Raw genomic sequence first — 15259 nt, forward strand, 5'->3', positions numbered from 1 at the left:
TCCGGCAGCCGCAGACAGACCCTCCCCTCTCACCCTGCTTCCCAGGCTGCCAGCTGGGGCAATGGGGACATAGGCTGGGAAGGGGGCGGTCACTGAGAAGTCAGCAGCCGCCCCCTCCAGCCCCTCCAACTACAAAAAGCACTAGGAAGCGGGAAGTCTAGAGGGACGGAGTGGGCAAGAGGAGGAGACAGAGGCAGCTGAGCCTGGCTGGGGGCTCCAGGGACCCTTCCTCTGACCCCCTAACCCTAGAAAGAGCTTTGGGTGCCACCCCTCTCCGACTACACACAGAAACACTTAACGACAGCAACAGTAACAACGACCACCGCCTTCCGCGGAGCGCTTATGCTGAGCCAGGCACTTGTAAGACACTTTTCCGCGCAGGACTCACAGAACTGATGCAGAGGCTCTCGGAAGAAGCGTGTCTTATTAACGCTGCGCCCCTGCTCCTCCAGCCTGGGATTACGGAGGGGAAGTAACCTGCCCCCAGTTCACAAGGTTGGAAGGGGCTGGGGCGCCTGGGTGGCTCAGTCGGGGAAGGGTCCGACTTCGGCTCGGGTCACGATCTCATGGTTCGTGAGTTCGGGCCCGGCACAGGGCTCCGTGCTGTCGGCGCAGAGCCTGCTTCGGATCTTCTGTCCCCCTCTCTCTGGCCCTCCCCTATTGGTGTGCGTGTCTGAGCAGGCACTCGCTCACTCTCTCTCTCCTCTCTCTCTCTCAAAAAATGAATACACATTAAAAAGAAAAAAAAAAACAAAAGGTTAGCAGGGGCAACGAGAGGATACAAACCCACGTAGCCACCCAGTTACCCTCACCTCTGGGGTCATCCTGTCCATCCCCCCCCCCCCTCCCCTGCCAACTGGTTCAACTTCTCCGACTCGCCCTTTACGGCGACAATTTCCGCACAGAACAGCAGACCCTAGGCCCACGCCTGTGTAAATCCCAAGCCTGTATAATCGGAAACAGCCCCGGGGTCCAGGGCCTGGGGAGGCCAAGATAGGGACCTCACCGAAGTCCGAAAGAAGGGAAACCACAGAAAAGCCAACCCGGCCAGAGCCTACTCCCTGCCGCCTCAGTTTCCCCAATCTGTGCAATGGGCTTCATGGCTCGTCTCTCACAGAACAGGACAGATCCTGCAGGCGGTGAAACAGAGATCCTCATACCCGTTAGCAACAGTAGTGATATCGTTGAAATGATATAACGTCTGGAATTTGCTTAAACCGATCCAGCGAAGGAGAAAACAGAAAGTGCAGAGGAGGGGGGTGGGGTAACAGAAAAGAGAGGGGCCGAGATCTGTTGAGGGGTGACGGGTACACGGGGGTCCAGTATGATATTCTCTCCACTCTGGGTAGATGCTTTAAAATCCCCATGATAGGGGCGCCTCGGTGGCTCAGTCGCCCAGCTCGGGCTCAGGTCATGATCTCACGGTTTGTGGGTTCGAGCCCCGCGTCGGGCTCCGTGCGGACAGCTCGGAGCCCGGAGCCTCCTTCGGATTCTGTGTCTCCCTCTCTCTCTCTCTGCCCCTCCCCTGCTCACGCTCTGTCTCTGTTTCTCTCAAAAATAAATAAACATTAAAAAAAACTGTTTTTAAATCATAATAAGCCAAGTGAACCTTTGCTGTGCACGCCTTCAAGCAAGGACCAGTCTTAAAACCTTTCCGCAATTTCACTCACTCAAGCCTCACAAAAGACCCCACGAAGTTCTGTTGCAGATGAGGAAACTGAGGCCCAAACAGTATTTGACCGCCTAGGACCTTCCATTTAAAATGGCAACGTTAGGGACGCCTGGGTGGCTCGGTGGGTTAAGCGTCCGACTTTGGCTCAGATCATGATCTCACGGCCGGTGAGTTCAAGCCCCTTGTTGGGCTCTGTGCTGACAGCTCAGAGCCTGGAGGCTGTTTCGGATTCTGTGTCTCCCTCTCTCTCTGCCCCTCCCCCGTTCATGCTCTGTCTCTCTCTGTCTCAAAAATAAATAAACGTTAAAAAAAAAATTTATAAAATAGCAATGTTGGGGCACATGGGGGGACGGGGTGGGGCTCAGGCGGCTCAGCATTCGACTTTGGCTCAGGTCATGATCTCATGGCTCGTGAGTTCACCACAGAGCCCCCTTCGGATCCTCTGTCCCCATCACTCTCTGCCCCTCCCCAGCGCACGCGCTCTCTCTCTCTCTCTCTCTCAAAATAAATCAATATTAAAAAAATAAAAATCATAAAATGCCAAAGCTGATTGCCCAGGATTTGGGGGGGGGGAAGCAGTATGGACTTGGGTATCCAATCTCATGGGAGACTTTGCTTCTTTTGTTGTTGTTGTTTGTTGTTGTTTTTAATTTTAGAGAGAGCTTGCGAGTGAGGAAGAGGGGCAAAGCGAGGGGGACAGGGAGAGAATATTAAGCAGGCTCCACACGCAGCTCAGAGCCCAACACGGGGCTCAAATCCCACCACCCGGGGATCATGACCTGAGCCGAAATCAGGAGTCGGACACTCAACCGGTTGAGCCTCCCGGGGCGCCCTACCACTCATCACCGTCACCGTCACAGCCACTAACCGTGCCCCGTGTGGGGCTCGAACTCACGGCCCCAAGATCAAGAGTCGCACGCTCCGCCAGAGGCCCCACCTCTAACACTTTCTGAGCACTCTCCAGGCGTCCCGCATTGTGTTCAGCATCGAACACCCGGGAGCAGGCCGCGGGCGACTCTCCTGTCGTTCCCAGCCTTTCCGTTGGGGAAACTGAGGCACGGGCCACGGAAGCACGGGCCGCGGAAGCCCGGCCCGCTCCCGGGGTCGACGCCGCCGGGCCTCATGCCACAGCAGCCCTGCCACGCGCCCCCTGCTGCCGACGCGGCTCAGAATGCCAACGTTGTTCCCCATGTGCCTTTGGGGAAGACAAGGGCGACCTTTCAGAGTGCAGAAGTCAGCAAGGGCCCCACAGCAGAGCAGCGGTGACAGTGGAAGTAACAGCCACATCAGGGGCTGGTTCCTGAAAGCCTCCGGGACGCCCGGCGCGGGAGGGCGCTGCCTCATTTAGCCCTCCCAGCCATCCCTACGAGGGGGCCATCGGGGTCCCACCTTACAGATAAGGAAACTGAGACCCAGAAAAAGGGATCATTTGGCCCGGGTCACACTATCATCAAGTGGAAAAGAAGGCACCCCCATCCCCCCCGCCCCGTGCCTGCCAATTAGGGGGCTCACAGCCAAGAATCTGGCTATTCCTGGCCCCAGGAAAAAAAAAAAAAAAACCTGCCAAAAAGGGCAGATCACATCACCAAGGACCGACGACGCTTCCTGTACAGGGTAGGCCCTCACAACAACCCTCCCCAGGTTGAGATTGAGATGAGCCCATTTAGCAGAGGGGAAAACAGAGGCCCAGAACCAGCGAGCTCCCGGTCTACAGACATTCAACCAGCAAGAGGTGTGGAGCCAGGATTCCAGCCAACAGACTGGCTTCTAGAGCCCATGCTCTTGACCTCCACACCAGGGGGCAAGCACGGTCCGCAGGCCACGGGCAGACAGGAAGACGCAAGGAGGCCACAAGGGGCAAAGACACCGGAGCAGGACAGGAAGGAACGACTTCTTCCAAGGGCAGCCGCCAAGGTACCTCCGGGGAGCCCCTCCTAAGTGACAAATAGCAGGCTCCTGGTCCAGCGATCCCGCTTCCAGAAGTTTACCCCACAGCCGGACCCAGTTGCCGGGAAGAGGTGAGGACACGTGCTGTCCAGCCCTATGAGCAGAAAACCGCTCCCACACCCGTGTCAAGGAAACGAGGGTTCACCCACACCACACAACACCACTGGGCCCAGAAAAAGACGGAGGAAACCCTCCCTCGCCCGCGCAGGAAGAGTCCCCCAGGGAAATGAAGTGCCGTGCAGGTCAACGGGACGGCAGGTAAAAATCAATATCTTCAAAGACGCGCCCACACGGATAAGAAACGCGCGTGCACAGAACATCAGGATCGGGGAGCGAGGGACTAAGGGTGCCGGGGAGGGAGGAGAGAAAGACTTACTACGTTTGGTATTCTGAACTTGCCCCCATGTGCATGTAGCACTTAGGAAAACAATAAAATAAAAAAGACAGAAAGAAAAGCAGTCGCTTCCTCCTTGGAGCCTTCACAGACCACCCAGTCGGAATTACTCACATCGCACGCAGCGAGCCCAGCCCTGGGGACCACGCTTGCCTCCAGCCTCCTCCTGGACCAGATCCCTGGCACACAGTAGGCCCTCAGGAAGTGTCACTGGGAACAATTAAAGCAACAAAAGCACTCTCTCCGGCCGGCCGGATCCCGACCCACCAGCAACACACAGCCTCTTCCATGAAGCTAAATGCCACCAGGCTAGAAATGTCTTAGAAAACTCTCCGTCGTCGGGGGATCCTGCGTGTCACCGAGGAGAGACACAAAGGCTTCCAGTCAATGGGGACGAAACCTAACGGTGGTACCCCCCAGGCAGGGGAGGATTCAGAAGGAATGAGGAGGGAATCCTTGGGGACAGTTCAACCAGACATTTCCCATGCCCCTGTGGAGTGAAGCATCCTACTCCAGGGAGCCAACTCCGGGGGACAATCCTCAGACAGGCTGTGGGAGTAAGTGGGGAGCAAATCATTCTGATGGGGAGGCGGTGGGGGCGGGGGGAGAGGTTTAGGTCACAGATGGAGTTCAGGTAACTTGGTTCCATTGAGAGGGTGCCCGGTAGGGGAAGACCCAAAGGAGAGCAGAGCAAGATAACTGTGCCCCCCACCCCTCTCCCCGGCGGGGCGGGACAGGGAAAAAGGCAGACCCTCACTGCTTTCCAAGCCCAGGCCCGCTGGAAAGGAATGCCATGTTTTCCTGTTTCCAATTAACTGCCCCCCCCCCTCCCCAGCAGCCCTCTGCATTCTTGAGACCAGGAGTCAAGACAGCCACAGGGGAGAGCTGGAAGGGCTGGCTGGAACCCCATTGGTGGCTAGCCCCGGGGCTAAAAGGCAGCCCCCAGGAACCTGGGGAACCCCACCCCCCATTCCAGGGGCCTCCCACCAGGCCCCAGGGCTTGGCACTGACCCCCTTCCATAACTCTAGGGTGGGGGAGAAGACCCCCCCACCCGAGGGAAGGCTGGGGAAGGCCCCAGAGGCCTCTGGGAAGGAAGTCAGCAGGGAGGGGGGCGGAGCACAGGCCTGTCCCTTTGGGCCTTACTCATGCTTCTCCGCTCAAAAAAAAAAAAAAAAAAAAAAAATCAGTTCCTATTTTCAGGAAACACTCAGGCTTGAGAGACCTATGGGTTCCCCACAGCCCCTCTCCTCCTGCCCCCCGAAAGGAATTATTATGACTTAGGCCTATGCTCTCAGGAAGGAAGATCTTTACACATCAAGGTCAGGACAGTAGATCAGGGGCAAAACACAGTGTCTTTTGCACAGAACACACACGGAGCCCCTCTCCCACTCACTCCTACCCCCTGCAGTCTGGGCTTGGGGTCCCCTCACAGACAGAGACCAGGCTTTCCCTGGGCTCAGTTTTCTCATCTGTAAAATGGGAAGATCACCCGTATTACCCTCTTCGCTGGGCGAGCTGGGCCCTCCCAGTCCCTCTCCCTCAGTCCACCGCCCCCAAATGTTGAATCAGCACCAGTAAGTGCCAAAGGGGAAGGGCCCCAGTTCAGACAGTGGGCTGGGGGTGGGGGTGGGGGGGAGGTCACTGATTCACAGTTGGCCCTTGCCCACCCACCGTGGGGACGTCCCCCAGGCCTTTTACTACTCCTTTCAGTGTCCAGCACTCAACATCCCTCCCCAGCGCTGGGGAATTGGCACGCCACATCCAGTCCGATGAATGACAAACAAAATAACACGTTTAGATACGACTTTCACCCACCTCAAGGTCAGTTAAGGGAACTATAATTATGGCCACCTGCAGATGAGGAAACTGAGGACTAGGGCCTTAAATGACCTGCCTAAGCCCACAGAGTGGGGACAGGGAGTCTGACACCGGCCAAGGGGAGAAAGGTTCCCTGTCAGATGCGTCAGGGTGCCTCGAAGGGTGGCCGGCCAGAGTGACCACGAAGGTCCCCGACAGCTTGGCTGCCCTCCTGGCAGGGCTGAGTCGCAGAAAGCTGGGCCAAGTCCCAGCTCAGGAGGAAGAGGAGGAGGAGGACCATGGGGCCAGCTCCCAGGTGCCCCCCCAGACCCCCCGACCAGGCCGGCCTGCGGTCCCCCTTCCCGGCCCACACACCTCCAACTCAGCTCTTACAGGCAAACGCTGTGCTCCAGCGACAGCTGAGATGATTCCGCTCCCAGCCTCGCTTCCAGATGTCTTTACCCCTTCCCAAAACCGGCATGGGGGCGGGGGGAAAATGACACAACAGCTCCTTCCAGGTATTATTATATATGAGACCCAGGTCAACTGGAATCAACAGGACAAAGTGCCAAAGAAGGGTACAGGAGAACTTAACAGTTTTGAGCTGAGTGGGAAGTGGGAGGAGCCGGGAATGGTTGCCCACGGGGGGCTTTGTGACCCCGGGCAAGTCACATAACCTCTCTCTGAGCCTCCATTAGCCCGGCTGCAAAATGGGAATGCTAACTGTCACTAATCCTCCTCGGGTTGTGGCCAGGGTGTAGCAGAAGGCAATCCATAATGCTCCCTGGGTAGAGAGATGTTATTTCTGGGTTCTGGGGGGGGGGGGGGGGGGGGGTAGTCATCAGGGAGGGTGGGGTAAGTAAACATAACCCCCCTTGAGTCCCACCAGACGTCAGCACAAGGGAAGGGGAGGATTCCCAAACTGTCCAATTCCCCTGTTCTCCCACCACCCCACAGGTCAGACTGAGCCCTTTACCCCCCCCCCCACCTCGGGTGAAAGCACACAGAGAGAGCGATCACACTGTCCCCCCCCTTCCCGCCCCCCAAAAGGCGCCGGCAGAAAGGAGGTGTGAGAAAAACGGAAACACTCCGCGCGCGTCCCCAGATGGTTATTATTCTATCGGAGGGCCGTGTGACAAAAGGGGCTGACGGTCCGGACCCGAGGCTGGGCACGACAGCAGCCCACGGTCTGGCAACGCCAGAGGGCTGGGACCTGTCACCCCGGCCTCCCGGGGAGAGCTGACACGGCGGCCTCTGACCCCACCTCCCAGGAAGTTCAGCAGCTCAGAACCACAAAGCAAAACAAAGGGGCGCGGAGAGGAAGGAGCCACGGTACCTTCCGATCACCGCTGGCCCCCGAATCCCGAGCCCCCAGCCGGAGCCCGAGCAGGAGCCCCGGCGCGGCTCCTCGCCCGCTTCTCCGCTGGCCGCGGCCCAAGGCCTGGGCAGCCCCCCGGTCCCTTGTCTCCCCGCGGCCGCCCGTGACAGGAGCCGGGGAAGCAGCCGAGGGGCAGCTAGGGATGGGAAAACCAGATGGCTCCATCCCTCCTCCCTCCTCCCTCCTCCTCCATCCCTCCCTCCGGGTGCCCGCGGCCAGGCCGCCCTCCGCAGGGGCCCGGGGAGGCCGCGGGCCCGGCTCGTCCGGGCTCACCCCAGGGAAAGGGTTGCCTTTGTCTAAAGGTCACCACCCGAGCGCGGTGCCCGGGCTGGGCCTGGTGCCTCCCATTCCCAGGCCGAGGGGGTGGAGATGGGGGGCCGCCCCGAATCTCGGGAGGTGACAGGGGTAAGGCTCCCTTCCCTCCCCTCCCCCTCCCCGTAACGGCCCCCTCCGGGACGAGCCAGCTAGCGGGGGAGGGGGTCAACTCCCTTCATCGCTGGAGGGGTGGGGGACCAAGTCAACTCCTTTCATTGTTTAGGGGCGGTGGGGAGGGGGAGACCCAATGGCCTCCTTCCGCATCCATCCCTCCCCAGGCTGCCGGATGCCCCGTTTCTCCCCGGCACCCCCGACCGAGATCTGGGGAGGGGGCGCAGGGGACGGGCGAGAGGGGGAGATGAAGGCTCGCCACCTCCGGCCAGGCGATCACCATCCACTGCCCCATTGCCCTCTTCTTCTCTGAAAGGCGGGGAGCGGGGTGAGGGGAAGGGGGGGGGCCCGGGCCGGGGGAGGGGGTCTCCCCGCCCCTCCCCCCGTGGAACGTTAGGTCTCGTTTTTCCGCCGCTCCATTGTATCCCCGGCAGCCGGCGGGAGGGCCGGGGAGGCACCGGGCGCCGGGTTTGGGCAGGGGAGCAGCGGGGGGGGTCCCCGCAGGATCGGGGCGGCGGTGATGGTGGGAGAGACGCGGGGGATGGGGGGGCTGCCGGGGGTGGTGGGCGCCGAGCAAAAAAAGAGGCAGCGGGCGCTGCGCCCCGGTTGGGGGGCTGAGTGTGTGAGTGTCGGGGGGGTGGGTTCGGCCCCGGCTCCGGCTCCCCCCACACACACCCTCGCCGCCAACCCCCACTCCCCCCTCGCTTTTGCGCCCTGTCACAGCCCCGACTCGCAGGTAGAGAGAGTTAAGAGATTTAAAGAGAAATTGCTACATTGTGAGAAACTCACCCTGATGTTTGAGCAGCCGTCGGCGCGGGGTCTCCGAGACGGCCCCGCACGGGCTGCAAAGGGAGGACCCAGAAGGGGCCGACCGGCCGGGCCGGTCAGCGCACTGCCTGATCGCATGGCGGCCGCCCGGCAGCCTCCGCCAGGCCCCTGCCGCCGCCCCGCGCCGCGGCCCGGGCGCCCCGGACCCGCGCGCGCTCCGGGGAGGACCCCTCGGGTTTGCAAAAAAAAAAAAAAGAAAAAAAAAAAAAAGAAAAAAAAAAAAGAAAAAAAAATTTTTTTAATTAAATGCAAAAGAAAAAAAAAAAAAACCTTGCAGGTTTTGTGTCCGCCCCCCCTTCCTCCTCCTCCTCCTCCTCCTCCTCCTCCTCCTCCTCCCTCCGCCCTCGCCGGGGGACGGGCTTGGGGGAGGCCCCGCCCCGCGCTCCGCGCACCAGCTCCGGCTCCGGACGCCGAGCGGCGGGCCCGCGAGCGAATGGGAGGCCGCGGGCGTCCCGGGAGGGTGCCTCCCGCGCCGGCGCCGCCCCCTCCCCAGCCCCAGTCCCGGGGGTGTGGGGTCGCGCCTTGCCAGGTTCTGGTGGAGTCGGCCGACTTCCTCGAGCCGTGCTCCGGGCTGCGGGGAAAGGCTAAAGGGGTTCGCGCTCCCAGACCCCGGGCGCCCTGCCGGCTGGGGAACGGGCCCCGTGCGCCCCGGGCGCGCGCCCGACGCGGGGGACAGTCGCCGGGCGAGAGGAGGCGCCCAGGGCGAGCGCCGAAGGCTCGAAAAGGTAGCGGGAGTAGAGGATGGAAAAGGGGGGGCACCTCGCCAGTGGAACCGCGAAGGAGCCGGGAGCGGGAACGAATAGGGTGGAAGGCGAGGCGGGGTTGGGGGCGACTGGCCGGGACCCCGGGCGTGGCTGGATCGCTCACCTCGGTCGGTCTTTGCTCACATGCGACGGCCCCGGGGAGGGCGCCAGGGACGCGGGATCCAACTTGAGAGCCACCTCGAGGCCTCTCGGGCCGCGCTGATGGGATTCCCAGAAGCCCCAGAACGCCTCGGTGGTGTTGGGTCCGTTTCCGCCCCACCAGCCCATGAACGCCTTGCGGGTGGGACACTTAGATTCCCGCGTTCGTGTCGGGAACGCTAGGTGGGCGCCTGCTGTTATGTCCTCCGTGCTGGGGGCCCAGCGGGGACCCAGATGGCCCGGACCTGCCTGCCTCTCCGGGGTGCACAGACCAGGGGGGGACCTCTCTTTTGGTCTCTTATTACCTTCTGTCTTCCCAGTGCCCCAAAAAGCTCCATGCATACAGAAGCGGCTTAATAAATGCGTTGAATGAATGAGTGACTGAGCGTATCTGTGCTTTAAACTTTAGTATTCATTCTAGTATCTTGGGCCTACTGTTCATGGTATTTAAGAGATCACTGAGGTTAAGGGCCCTGACTCAAACCGGTGGCTCTGGCTCACATCCTGCCTTTGCCACGTCCTTGCTTTGTGACCTCGGGCCAATCACTTCACCTCTCTGTGCCTTCATTTCCTCGTCTCAGTAATAGGCCTCACTTTACAGGGTCATTAGGACCAAATAAGCTTGTCAGGGAGATCAGCACCTGACCGGAAGTGCCAGAGAAGCGCTGACTGTTCTTGATTATTATATAAAAAGTAAAACTATCAATTTCAGAAGTGAACGCATGGGTTGCCCCAAACATAAGACAGCGGTGGATCCGTAACTTACGCAGTGGTCATCCACAGCTCACTTGGAGGAATGGGACTCTTTGGAAAACAGCAATATACACACTTAGACTTTGTTTTTGTGCAGCTCGCCCTCTATTTGCTATGACTGAGCCCGATTAAGCTACACCTTGAGTATTCATTAACTAGTGCCAAACACAATATTTTGAAACCTCAGTACTGCCCAGCAGGAAGATGCCTCTAGCACCTCCCGTCTAGAAAACCTTTAATCCCATTTCACAGTGCAGGAAACTAAATTGGCTCCGAGGAGGGGGAAGTATTTTGCCCAAAGTCCCACAACCAGGAAGTGATTAGAGCTGGGTGACACTTGTGTCTGTGTCAAAGCTGCAAGCCCCAGGGGCACTCAGCACTTGAAGACTGGTTAAAAGCAGATTTGATGCATTAGGAGGGGTGATTGTCCACATGTATTCATTCCGGCAGGGTGTATATTTCTTTCTTTTCTTTCTTTTTCTTTCTTTCTTTCTTTCTTTCTTTCTTTCTTTCTTTCTTTCTTTCTTTCTTTCTTTTCTTTTCTTTTCTTTTCTTTTTCTTTCTTTCTTTTCTTTCTTCTTTTCTTTCTTTCCTTTCTTTTTCTTTCTTCTTTCTTTTCTTTCTTTCCTTTCTTTTTCTTTCTTCTTTCTTTTCTTTCTTTCCTTTCTTTTTCTTTCTTTTCTTTCTTTCCTTCCTTTTTTTCTTTTCTTTCTTTCCTTTCTTTTTCTTTCTTTCTTCTTTCTTTCTTTCCTTCCTTTCTTTTTCTTTCTTTCTTTTCTTTCTTCTTTGTTTCTTTCTTTCTCTCTTGTTTATTTATTTTGAGAGAGAGAAACGGGGGAGGGGCAGAGAAGCCCAAGCAGGGTCCACACTGTTCAGTGCGGAGCCAGACGAGGGGATCATAGTCCCGGTCCATGAGATCCTGACCAGGGCCAGAACCAGGTGGCTTAACCGCTTAACTGACTGAGCCACCCAGGTGCCACTGCAGGAAGTGTTTTTTAAGTTATCTAGTATGTTCCAGAATTTTAGTAGCGGTCAAGACCACTCAGGTTCTCACCCCACCGCCTACCCCCGCACCATACACACACAGTCCACAATCTGTTAGGGAACACAGACAATGTGCAAGTAAGACTTAGCGACAGTTTTCCCCCTGCCTTCCATGCATGGCAGGTCCCAAGTTTCTTTGGTGCACTGGTATCCCCCCCACCCCCACCCCCACCCCTAGAACACTGCCCGGTACTCGGTGCTCAAAAAAGGTCTTTTGAACCAAGAGGTAATAGCCACCCTCCCACAGATACACCTGACCTCTCAGGAAGATGGTCTGGGGCCATGCTACTTGGAATGGGCCTGGCTGGGTGTGAAGGAAGGCGACAACAGGTCAACCCCAAAGCCCTGGGAAATCAAATGTCCAAGGTCAGCGTAGGGGACATTATGGGCCCAAGTGAAAAGAGACTTGCGGTCTTTTGGGGATGACACACATCTTCCCTTTGAGAATCCCATGCAAGGTGTGAGTTCTAGGTTAAGAATTGAGTGGGCGGTGGTGAGACCCAGACGGGTTCAGCGACTTGTCCCAGGGCTACTGAGCCAGGATGGGGACCAATCCAGTATACCCAGGCGTTCCATCACCAACTGTCTCTGAGTCATCAGATGAACTTGGGGTGAGTCACTTCCAGCACCTCCATTTTCTCATCGGTCCCATGGGAGTGTAGAGTCAAGATCCCCAAATCTCCCCCTCCCCCCGCCACTTTATGATGAGACATTTCAAACGTGGAAAAGTGGAAATACAGTGAACACCTAAAAACCCACCACTTGGATTCGACCATAGCGTGTTCCCCTGTCTTTCTTACACATCTGTGCATCTACCCATCCACCAAATCCGTCTTATTTTTTGATGTGTTGCAGAGATCTGTTTACCTCTCCCTTGACGTCATTAACCAGGTAATCCTAGCTCCCCACTCTGATAAATGCTCTGATGACTGTAGTATAACCCTCTGGGCCAGGTGCTGGCTCTCTTTTAAACTGCAATTCTCTCCTTTTTTTTTTTTTTTAACGTTTTTTATTTATTTTTGAGACAGAGAGAGACAGAGCATGAACGGGGGAGGGGCAGAGAGAGAGGGAGACACAGTCGGAAGCAGGCTCCAGGCTCTGAGCCATCAGCCCAGAGCCCGACGCGGGGCTCGAACTCACGGACCGTGAGATGGTGACCTGAGCTGAAGTCGGACGCTTAACCGACTGAGCCACCCAGGCGCCCCAATTCTCTCCTTTTTTATTTATTTATTTATTTTTTTTCTCCGTGAAGGAGAAACAGGTTCAGAGAGGATAAAAAACCAGATCAAGGTCACACAGCCTGGGATTCAAACCCAGCTCTGGGTCCCCTGGGTCCAGACTTTATAAGGAGTACAGAGAGGAAGAAGTCAGACAATGAATGGATATTGAAGGTCTTTGGGGGCAGTGACACAGCGGTGCACAGATGTGAAAAATTAGGACCAGAGAAGGTGCACCTACGTTTTCCTCAACCAGCAGATAGGCTGTTATCTCTGTGTTCGGCTGGGCTCCTGGCACTGGGTCCTTGCTTCTTCCCAGTCCGGGACTTAATCCCATATGGGTCACAGTATCTCCTGTTTGTTAACATAAGGCTGGGCAGGTGACACACACCTGCCAAAGGGTCCAAAAACGTTTGCTGTGAGGAAAATGGTTTCTGTAGGCAAGCAAGCATAGCCCCAGACATTGGACCTGGGATTATCGACACCCCACCGGAGGGGTGCCTGGGTGGCTCAGTCCATGGAGCATCCAGTTCCTGATTTCGGCTCAGGTCATGAATCCCGGGTAGTGGCATCAAGATCCACGTGGAGCCTGCTTAAGATTCTCTCTCTCCCTCTGCCCCTCTCCCCCCACCCCCCTTGCGCGCACTTTCTCTCTCTCTCAAAACCAAACAACCCACGGCCTCAACATGAACTTGGATTTCTGCCCTTCATCTCGACGCTTAATGGAACTGTTTTAATCACAACCTGGCAGCTGAAAAGCCACAGCAGGAAACCCACGATTGGCCGTGGAAGGGTTCAGGACATTGGAGAACTGATCTGCCCTGTCCCAGGGTCTTGATGCTTTTTCCTACGTTCAGGCCACTGACTCCACGGCCCCTTTCGACCCCAACCCTCCAGCTTGGAAAGCTCCCCTCCCCCGCAAGTACCACGGCATTTTCTGTCCCATCCTTTCGCGCTGCTAGTCCTTCCCCACCCCATCCTCGGCTCTGCCAACCAGACCCTAAGCCCCTTTACCTCTCTAACCTCCTATCCGCCCTGCCGTCCAGCTCCTCCCTTGCAAGACCCTGACCAGTATCTGGCGTGATCTCCATCTCCCTACCGAGAGGAGTGGTTTTTCTTTTCCTTTACTTCTTTCTAAATAAGTGCTTTGTCCCTCCGAGAGTCAAAACAGTGTCCGCCGCGGCCCCTCCCTCGCACTCGCAGCTGCAAAGTTGAAAACTTTGCCGACCCAAGTTCTGCTTCTTGATCTGGGAGGATGCTGGTGCTACGGGAGTTTTTGGTTTTTCAGTCCAGCGGCACACGTACGGCCCATGCGCTTCTCTGTGGGTACGCAACACTTCAACAAACAAGAGGGAACAAAACAAGGAGGCTTGCCCAATCCTAAAACACCCTGCGGTCCCTTCGGGTTTCGTTCAACGGGATTTGAGGGAAGAGAGTTTCCATCAAAGACCTCTCCAGGATCCGGGATAGAGCCGCCAGGCGAGGAAAGAAAAGGGAACCGGAGGGCACTGGCTCCGATCCCGCTTCTGCCGTCTGACCGCGCCCTTTAAATATGGCTCGTACGGCGCGACTGCGCTGCCCCAGCTCACGGGCCCTACTGGCCCGCTCGGAGGGCAGAAGCCAAGAGCCGCAACGAAATCAGGCAGCTGCGAGCCCAGCCCGGCCTCGGGTCCTCAGCGCGGCAAGTGCGGGGGGCGGGGCCTGACCGCCCATTGGCTCACGCCTAGGGGCGGGCCCAGTGCTCCGTCCCGCCCCCAACCCCTACCGGGTTAATTGGGCCTCGCGCCTGCCCCGGGAATTATTCATCGGAGGGCGGGGCCTGGGTTTGTTTACACCCTGCCATTGGCTGGATTTGAATCGGCCCGACTGCGGGCCGGCCGCGGGGCGGGGCTCCAGAGGGCCCGGGCCCGCGCCTGACAGCTTGGGGAGCAAGGGCCCGCAGCCGCAGCGGGAGCGCCGGGACCCAGCAGACGGGGGTACCCTCGGCGGATGCGGCCAGCGGGGGTGGGCAGGTGGAGGCTTCCGCTCTCGTTTCTCCACAAATACTAATCAAAGGCCAGGGTGCGGAGCCTTGTTTGTGTTTTCATAAACACGCTGTAGGGAACACAAACCCGGAAACAACTTTGCTGCCCACGGATGGGGGACTCATTTAAATAAGCTGTGGCCTGACCCGTAGTGACACACGAAGTAGCCGTAAAATGAGGAAGACACGAACCGACACACAAGTTATGTATCCAGTCAAGAAACAAAAGCAGAGTGTGTACCGACGTAAAAGTGGGTGAAAAAAAAATACAAGCTTTTGCTTGTTAAATGCACAGAATGTCTTTGAAAGCAGAAACAACCCGGTAACAGCGGTTGTCTGTGGGGAGGAAGACAGGGCGGGTAGAGGATGGATGTTTTTGTACTGCCTACAAGTTAGAGCCCTGTATCACCCATTCAAAGACATGCACACCATGTAAATAAAAATACAGGACTGAGTTCTGAGGACTCTCCCCCTGCACCCTCCTGCCTTGGGGGAGGATGAAGAGAAAAAAAGCCTAAGGAAGCCCTAAAGGAAAGAAGCAAAACTCAAATCTAGGAGAGGCCCCTTTAAGAAGGGAAACTTGCCTCCTCCAGAAAAATGATGTGAGGCTGTGAGGCAAGCTGAGCGCCTGGGCAGAGGGGACAGTCGTCCTGGGTTTTGACTTGTATTAATACTCGTGTGTTCTGGGAGATCTAGAGAGGAAAAGAACGACTTCCTGCAGCTAATGAGGTTTGAACTGTTAGGGTTCTTACTTCCTCTGTCTAGATCCCGTGAGGGGAGGGTTTGTGATACACTGTTAATTTGGCATGAAAGTCAAGCCTGGAGTGAAAATTTGCCCATCTGCAACCGCTTAACCAAGCTGGCACTCCCTAGCAGG

At 57.0% G+C, this 15259-nt stretch overlaps 1 protein-coding gene across 3 annotated transcripts in view; it reads right to left on the bottom strand.

Annotated features, from left to right (window-relative positions):
- The window catches only part of BICRA (BRD4 interacting chromatin remodeling complex associated protein), an 83161-nt gene extending 74560 nt beyond the window's left edge, over window positions 1-8601 (bottom strand). For 2 of the 3 annotated variants that reach the window (XM_058706741.1, XM_058706739.1), the window contains exon 1: window positions 8405-8601. The gene's annotated coding sequence lies outside the window, so the exon portion shown is untranslated. Of the gene's footprint in view, window positions 1-4127; window positions 4362-8404 lie in introns of all 3 variants that reach the window. The other variant, XM_058706740.1, reaches the window with a different exon arrangement.
- Window positions 8602-15259: the final 6658 nt, after the last annotated feature.

This window comes from Neofelis nebulosa, chromosome 17, assembly GCF_028018385.1.
Source record: "Neofelis nebulosa isolate mNeoNeb1 chromosome 17, mNeoNeb1.pri, whole genome shotgun sequence".
NCBI classification, from domain to species: Eukaryota; Metazoa; Chordata; class Mammalia; order Carnivora; family Felidae; genus Neofelis; species Neofelis nebulosa.